Source organism: Gorilla gorilla, chromosome 8, assembly GCF_029281585.2.
Source record: "Gorilla gorilla gorilla isolate KB3781 chromosome 8, NHGRI_mGorGor1-v2.1_pri, whole genome shotgun sequence".
NCBI classification, from domain to species: Eukaryota; Metazoa; Chordata; class Mammalia; order Primates; family Hominidae; genus Gorilla; species Gorilla gorilla.
Window position 1 is genome coordinate 68121614 of NC_073232.2, and position 8816 is coordinate 68130429.

Consider the following 8816-nt stretch of genomic DNA (forward strand, 5'->3'; position numbering starts at 1 on the left):
TGAAATATGTATACATTGTGGAATGGCTAAATGAGCTAATTAACACCCATTACTTCACATACTTATCTTTTTGTGATGAGACACTTAAAATCTACTCTGCGCAATTTTCAAGAATCAATGCATTGTTATTTACTATAATCATCATGTTGTACAGTAAGATCTCTTGACCTTATTCCTCCTATCTAACCCTACTGGCTTTTTAATAGATGCTCTTCTTTTTCAAAGTGTGTTAGTTATTCATACACTTTTATTCTTCCATATAATTTTATAACCATTTTGTTGAGTTCATTAAAAAAAAACCTTCCAGAATTCTAATTGGAATCGCATTGGATTTATAGATTAAATTTCAGAGGACTAAAATGAATACAATGCTAATTCTTTCCATGTATGAATCAGTTCTTATCTTAGACATTTTAATGAGACATTCGTGTTGTCACCAAGAAGGCTGTGATGGTTAACTTGATGTGTTAACTTGACTTGGCTAAGGGGTGTCCAGACAGCTGGTAAAGTATCATTGCTGAGTGTTTCTGTGAGGGTAATTCCAGAAAAGATCCACATTTGAATGGAGGAACTGAGTAAAGCAGATGGCCCTTCCCAGTGTGGGTGGGCATCATCCAATCCCTCGAGGTCCTGATTAGAATAAACAGGCAGAGGAAGGGAGAGCCATTCTCTCTGCTTGAGTTGGGACATCCATATTCTCCTGCCTTCAGACGTCGGTGGTCCTGGTTCTTGGCTTTTGGGCTCAATCTGGGACTTACATCATGAGCACCCTGAACTTCAAGCCTGATTTACACCAGTGTCTTTCCTGGGTGTCCAGCTTGTAGATGGCAGATCATGGGACTTTTTGGCCTCTATAAATGTGTGAGCCAATTCTCATAATAAATCTATTCTATTGTGTATATCTATATATAGCCTATTGGTTCAGTTCCTGTGGAGAACCCTGACTAATACAAAAGAATTTCTATTATTTGCTAGCATAATTCCTGGGTCCCTCATTGTGAGTGACATCTGATCTCCTACTATTTTTCTAGTTAGATATCATTTTTATAAGCTTTCTGACTTTTGGGAAATGTATCCAGCCACACTACTGAACTTTCTTGTGACTTCTTGTAGATTTTGCCTTGTTTGTTTTGTTTCATTCTTGGGTTCCTAGTGACTATCTCTTCAATTTGAATGAATGGCAAAGGATCCTCAGGCATTTGAGGAAAGTCTGCAGCATGAAAGACAGATGCCAAATAAAACAGAGGTGATGCAGGAAGCAAAAGAAGACCTCCAATAGACTTGCATTAAGATTCTCAGAGAGGCCAGAGGAAAAAAAATTGCATAAAAAAAGAACAAGAAGGTATAAGAATTAAACTGATAATAAAAAAGGATTATTAGAAATAAAAATACATAATAACTAAAATCTTTTAAACAACAAAGACATTTGGAAATAAAAGTTTAAAAAATTTGCCAGAAACTAGAACTGCAACAAAAAAAGATCGGCATTTTTTCATATATTTGCTGACTACATGTATGTCTTCTTTTGAGAAGTGTCTGTTCATATCGTTTGCCCATTTTTAAATGAGATTCTTTGTTTTTTGCTTATTGAATTGTTGAAGCTCCTTACAAATTCTGGATATTCAACCTTGTTGGATGTGTTGTTTGTGAATATTTTCTCCCCTTCTATAGGTTGTCTGCTTACTCTGTTGATCGTTTATTTTTCTGTGCAGAAGCTGTTCAGTTTAATTAGGTCCCACTTGTCAATTTTTGGTTTTGTTGCAATTTCTATTTTTTTCCTTTTTCTTTTTCTTTTTTTTTTTTTTTAGATGCAGTTTCACTCTTGTCACCCAGGCTGGAGTGCAGTGGTACCATCTCAGCTCATTGCAACCTTTGCCTCCAGGGTTCAAGTGATTCTCCTGCCTCAGCTTCCCGAGAAGCTGGGATTACAGGCACCTGCCATCACACCCAGCTAATTTTTTGTATTTTTAGTAGAGATAGGGTTTTGCCATGTTGGGCAGACTGGTCTCTAACTCCTGACCTCAGGTCATCTGCCAGCCTCGGCCTCCCAAAGTGCTGGGATTACAGGTGTGAGCCACCGTGCCCGGCCTTTTTGCAATTTCTTCTAGGGACTTAGTTATAAATTATTTGCCAAGGGCAATGTCCAGAATGGTATTTCCTAGATTTCCTTCTAGGATTCTTATCGTTTGGGATCTTACATTTACATCTTTAACCCATTTTGAGCTAATTTTTGTATACAGTGAAAGGCAGGGGTTCAGTTTTATTATTCTGCACATGGCTTAGGGAGTCCTTTCCCCATTGCTTGTTATTATCGAGTTCGTTGAAGATCAGATGGTTGTAGGTGTGCAGCTTTATTTCTTGGCTCTCTATTCTATTCCATTGGTTTATGTGTCTGCTTTTGTAGTAATACCATGCTGTTTTGATTACTATAGCCTTGTGATATAGTTTGAAGTTGGATAGTTTGATGCCTCTGTCTTTGTTCTTTTTGCTTAGGATTGCTTTGGCTATTTGGTCTCTTTTTTTGGTTCAATATGAATTTTAGAATAGTTTTTTTTCTAATTCTTTGAAACAATATTGGTACTTTGATAGGAATAATAATTAATCTGTAGATTGCTTCAGGCAGTGTAGCCATTTTAACAATATCAATTCTTCTGATCCATGAGCATGGGATATTTTTCCATTTGTTTGTATCATCTATGATTTCTTCCAGCAGTGTTTTGTAGTATGCCTTATAGAGATCTTTCACCTCCTTGGTTAAATGTATTCCTAGGATGTGTGTGTGTGTGTGTGTGTGTGTGTGTGTGTGTGTGTGTGTCTATTGTAAATAGGATTGCATTCTTCATTTGGCTCTCAACTTGAACATTATTGGTGTATAGAAATACTACTGATGTTTGTACATTGATTTTGCTTCCTGAGACTTTACCGAAGTGATTTATCAGACTAGGAGCCTTATGGCAGAGTCGTTAGGGTTTTCTAGGTATAGAATCACATCATCAGCAAAGAGAGATAATTTGATGTCTTATTTTCCTATTTGAATACCTTCTATTTCTTTCTCTTTCCTGATTGCTCTGGCTAGGACTCCCATTACTATGTTCAATAGGAGAAGTGAGAATGAGCATCCTTGTCTTGTTCTATTTTTTAAGTGCAAAGCTTCCAGCTTTTGCCCATTCAGTGTAATGTTGGCTGTGGGTCTGTCATAGGTGGCTTTTAATGTTTTGAGAAAGGTAAATAAAAACCACAATGAGATACCATCTCACCCCAGTCAGAATAGCTATTACTAAAAAGTCAATAAATAACATATATTGGATAGGTTGTAGAGAAAAGGGAATGCTTATACATTGTGGGTGGGGATTCAAACTAGTTCAGCTACTATGGAAATTAGTTTGGAGATTTCTCAAAGTACTTAAAACGGAACTACCATTTGACCCAGTAATCACATTACCAGGTGCATACCAAAAGGAAAATAAATTGTTCTACCAAAAAGCACATGCCCTTGTATGTTCATCACAGCACTATTCACAATAGCAAAGACATGGAATCAATCTATACACTGTGGAATACTATGCAATCATTAAAAATAATTTCCTCTGCAGCAACATGGATGCAGCTGGTGACCAATACCTTAAGCAAATTAACACAGGAACAGGAAATCAAATACCATACGTTCTCATTTATAAATGGGAGCTAAACATTGAGTACACGTGGACAAAAAGATTAAAACAATAGACTCTGGGAACTACAAGAAGCTGGAGAGTAAAAGGGGAGGCAGGGTGGGAAAACTACCTATCAGGTATGATGCTCACTACCTTGATAATGGGATCATTCATACCCCAAACCTCAGCAACACACAATTTACCCAAGTAACAAATCTTCACATGTACCCCTGGATGTAAAATAAATGTTGAACAACTAAATAAATATTTAAAGAGAGAGAGAGATTGGAAACGGGGGACAAGTGTAAGAAACCTAAGGGAGTAATTAGAAAATTTCTTAGATTGGAAGGACATGTGTTTCTACACAGAAAGAGTCTACACAGTGGCCAGCACAATGTAGAGCAGAAACACCCATGAGGGTGCATCAGCATGAAGATTGAGAACACAGGGAATCAAAAGAAGATCCTAAAACTTCCAGAGGGCAAAACTGGAGAAGAAAGGTTACACAGAAATAAATAGAAATAAAGGACATTGAACTTCTCAGTAGGCATTCTGGAAGCTAGGCTAGTACCAGAGTGTAACGGTGATCCATGCCTTGAGGGAAAAGCCCAAGAAGAAATGTATCAAACTGGGATGTTAAGGACGGTCAGAGAGGAGACAAGATTCCCAAAGCATAGCCAGGTGGGACAGCGACGGATGGAGTCCAGGCCTGCTTAAACGTTGCTAAGATGGAAATTACCTTTTGCAGGTGATGATTTGACTTGGGAGAATAGTACTGGATAAGATAAATGTGGACAATGGATGCACCCCAGAAGACTGGAACTTACTAAACTCCACATCTTTATTTAAGTGGGATTTCCCAGGACAAAAATCTACAGAAACATACTAGGAAAGGAAAAACAACAACAAAAGAATAGGAGAGAAGTTTTGCCGAACAGACCCAATAAACATCATTTACTTTCTTTCCTTCAGCTGTCACCAGATCTCTGCTTTAGATTTTGACAACAGTAACCTCAGTGTGGCTTTCACTAAATACAAAAAGCTGAGAGCATTGCTTTGCCTGGATTAACTGCCCTAGTAGCTGAGGATTTGCCTCTGTTTTCTAAATTCAATGGGTCCCAGAATGGTGCTATAATTAAAAGTCCAGAGTTTGGTAGAGCCTTGGGATTAGGTTGTACTGTTCCCTTCTGATTCATTTTAGAGTCTTCCATGGGGAGAAGCTAAATTGCTCGCCAGGGATGCTAGGTGCATGAATAAAGGGGCAGTGGTTGATCCTGGGGAGCAGTGGCCTCATGGCAGCAGCTGGACAGTCCTCTGGCTGCTGACTGACTCTTCCTCCAGGACGGCCTTGCCTCGGTTGACCACAGGCTAAACCATAAGGGATTCAGAGATGAAATGAACACCCAAGAGCTCTCATCCTTGCAAATGCATTGGAAAGAGCAGCTGTAGCCCCGTGTCTCTTCAGTCTCCCCAGGGAGCAGGAGGGCTCCCTGACTGGTGAATCTGGGATGGGCAGTGATGACAGAAACCAGCCTCTTCCTCTCTCTGGATGAGGTTGCCCTTGTGCCTTGTCACCTCCTCCTGCCCCACTGCCCTTCATGTGAGCAATCAGGATACAGGACCCTCATGAACAGTGGTGGCAAGTCCCCAAGCCTCAGCAGCTTCACTGTCATTGCAGGCTCACTATGTAAGTCAGACAGCCTTCCTCAAATGGGAAGTCAGGGATCCAGTAGCTTCCACTTTGTTCTTCTGCCATCTTAGAGAGCTCACGAGGTGGGAAATGTGGAGGACCTCACCCCCTACACACTGCCTTGGACAGGAAGTGATACTTGACTTTTGCTCACATTCTCATTGTCAAGAGCTAGCCACGTGGCCTCCACCAACTGCAAGGAAGGCTGGGAAATACAGAAGAAGGGTACAGACACCTGGCAGGAGAGTGTCAACCATCCCTGCCACCCTCTGACTGCACAAGATAAGCTCTGCTGTCCTCGCCTTGGGTTCTCCAGCTTTCCACGGCTTCCACCCAGAGCCCTATGCCCTACCTGGGCCCCACCCAGGATGCCCCTCCCACATCTGCTCCTCCTCGCTGAACCTGCCTCATTAGTTGTCCATATCCATCCTTCTCTACAACCCCATGATCCTGCTATAGGTCAGGTCCCTGACACTTCCTGCCTGGGACACTATGACAGCCTCCTTCCTCAACCCCTGCCTCGGCTCCTTGCTTCCCTGGTTCCCCTGCCTGAGTCCTCACCGAGTTCTCTCTAAACATAAGCCTGACTGTGTTCCTCTCAGACTTTGAACTCTCTTGTGACTCTCAACAACCCAAGGCTACAAGACTGAGTCCAAACTCCATGGAGTCTTCTCAAGCCCCACTCCTGCCTCTTTGGCAGCCCTCCCCTGACAGTCCAGGAGTTATCCCTACCGAGCTTTCAGCAATTCCCAACACATTTATGCATTTCCTAATTCCAGGACTTGGAATCCTCTTCCCTGCTGCCTCCTGGTGAACATCCTTTGCTTCCAGGAGGCAGGTCTTCCTCTGTGAGGGTGCCCATCGTGAAGCTGACCACATAATTAATCATCCAGATCAGGGCACTTCTGAGAACGACAGAGGTCACTAGGTGTGAGTGGGGATGGTCCCAGGCACTCCCTGTCCATGAGCGCCCAGGCAGAGCTGATCTCTCTAGGCTGTGTGCAGCCGACTGTGTCCCCACCTCGCCTAATGATTACCTGACTCACATGACTGTGAGCCCTGCAAGTGCCACAGTGCCAATCAAAGAGAAATGCAGATTCCTCACCAAAGACGAGAGTACCCAGGCCTGGCCCTGCCACCTCCTGCCTCTCCCTGGCTCTGGTCTGCAGCCTGCACCATGAGCACCCCAAACTCACTGCTAAGTGGTCCCCTTGCCTGCCCTTTGATGGTTGGTGACTAAGCTTCCTCATGTCTCAGCAGGCCTTTCCTCCCCAGGTGAGCCCAACCACCAGCCACTGTCACATCCTCCCAGTTGGCCCTGTATCCTGTCTTTCCTAGAGCCACCCTGCCAGAAACGATCCTGTGACTACTTTGTCTACTTATAGGTTTATTGTCACCTTGCCCACTGGAATACAAACTGCACAGAGAGAGGGGTAGTGGGGTGGCCGGTCCTGCAGCTTGTCCTCTGAGTTTCCAGGACCTGGAGCTGGCCCTGGGGGGATTGGAGGGGCACTCCCAGAGCTCCCCCAGGCCAGGAGGCCTCCCTGCCCCACTTCCTCCACCCCCTGGGCCTGGCTCAGCCTGGCCCTTTCATGAACAAATGGAAATGAGTATCTCAGGAGGGGCAAGGCTTAGCCAGTATGGCCTGGACCCCTGTTCTGTGGCTGAGCTTTGGCGCCCGGTCCCCAGGGTGACCCCGCCGGTCTCTGCTCTCAGGCAGGCCCGGCCAGGAACACAGACGCCACAGTCACATGCACGCCTTGTCAGACGCAGATCCTCCCAGCTGCACCATAAAACCCTAACTAGGCACATAAAAGCTGCCTGCCAGCCTGCCAGTTGCCTCTGTAGGCTCCAGAGAGGCGCTGACGGGCCCCCAAGGTGGCGAGGGTCCAGGACACGATGGCACCACAGCTGCACAGGGACCTGGACACCTGGCTCCTGGACATAAGAGGTGTCTCAGTGAGGCTGTGGGTGGTCCGCTTGAAAAACACCAGCCAGTTGCCCTCTCATTCTGAGAGTAGGATACCTGGCATCATGGAGGGTGATTTAAAGAATGATGTTTAAACCTCAAGATGAACTGTCAAGGCACATGTTACACAGACACTATGCTTGTGGAGTCAAAGGTCATTCAAGGTCATGCAGCCACAGCCGGCTCCTCCTCCACCCCTTGCTGTCTGGTCAGGACAGCCACTTTCCCTGCCTGCTGCCTTCCATGGACCTCCTCCAGGTCTGGAGAGAACCTCCTTCAGGTCTGTCCAAAGCCAGGTACCTCCCCCATGAGGAAAAAGGGCTGTCGTTTCCTGAATCCAGCTCCAGCTAGGGTGGCAGCTTGAGGAGGGGGATGATGACCGGACTCCAAGCTTTGTCTCATGCACCACCTTGTTCAGTGCCCAGCCTCAGCAAGGACCGATCCCTATGCCTCTGCCCATGACAGTCCCTGGGCCTCTGAGCTGCCTGCAAGACCACACTGCTCCAGCAGCCAGCAGACACTGCTGCCTCTTCCTTCTCTCCCAGGGTTCTGCTGCCATGGTCCTGCTGTCTGTGATTGTCTGAAGGCCTCCAAGTCCAGGGGTATCCTGAACTCCCACTTCACCCAGACACTTGCAGTTCCTGGGAAGTTCATGGCTGCTCCCCTCTCTTCTTCCTTCTCTTTGAGCCCTGCCTGCAAAGCCTGTCCTTCTTTGCCTATGCTGCTTCTTTCCCAGCTCAGTCACCACCTCCAGGAAGCCTTTTGGGCCTCTCCACTCAGGCCCAGCTAGGGTCCCCCAGTGAGAGCCCTGCCATCGCTGCCATCTCCCACCTGCCCCTCTGTCCTCACCTTGTGCCCTGACCTTACTCTCAGTCCCCAGAAGCTACCACTCCCCAACCAGCTTTGGACACCCCTGCTCTTATTTTCTGCATCCCCAGAACTACCTGCCCTAGTGCTGAGTTCATGGAAGTTCCTCAGGAAGCATCTTCACATGGATGTTGAAGAGAAAAAAATCTCCAGATCCCACGGGGTGCTGTGGGAGTCCAAAATCAGGACTCCAAAAGGCCTGTGAGCCTGGCTTGGGGAGGCAGGGCCAGCACCTCCCTAGCTTCACCCAAGGGGCATTCCAGCACCTGCCCCAGCCTTCTGTAATCAGCAGTTGACACAAAGCTCATCATTCCCGCCAGGCATGACCTGACAGAGTGGCTACTCAAGATGGGGGAACAGCCTGGCTGCTCAGCAGGCCTTGTGGAGTCCTGGGGTTAGGCCAGGGTTCTGGGGCGCAGAAATGACAGCAGGGCCACATGGGGGGAGGTTTCCTCTGCCACACCATGTAGGGGCCACCCGTTCACCCATTCCGTGGAGCCTCACAGCATCTCACATTTCCTAACACCCCAAACACCCCAAACAGAAGCCCTTGCAGCCATCAGAAAGAATGCATAGAAGCTGATGGGTTCAGAGAAGGAGCATAGCTGAGGAGCCCAGGTTATTCTTAATTTTCATG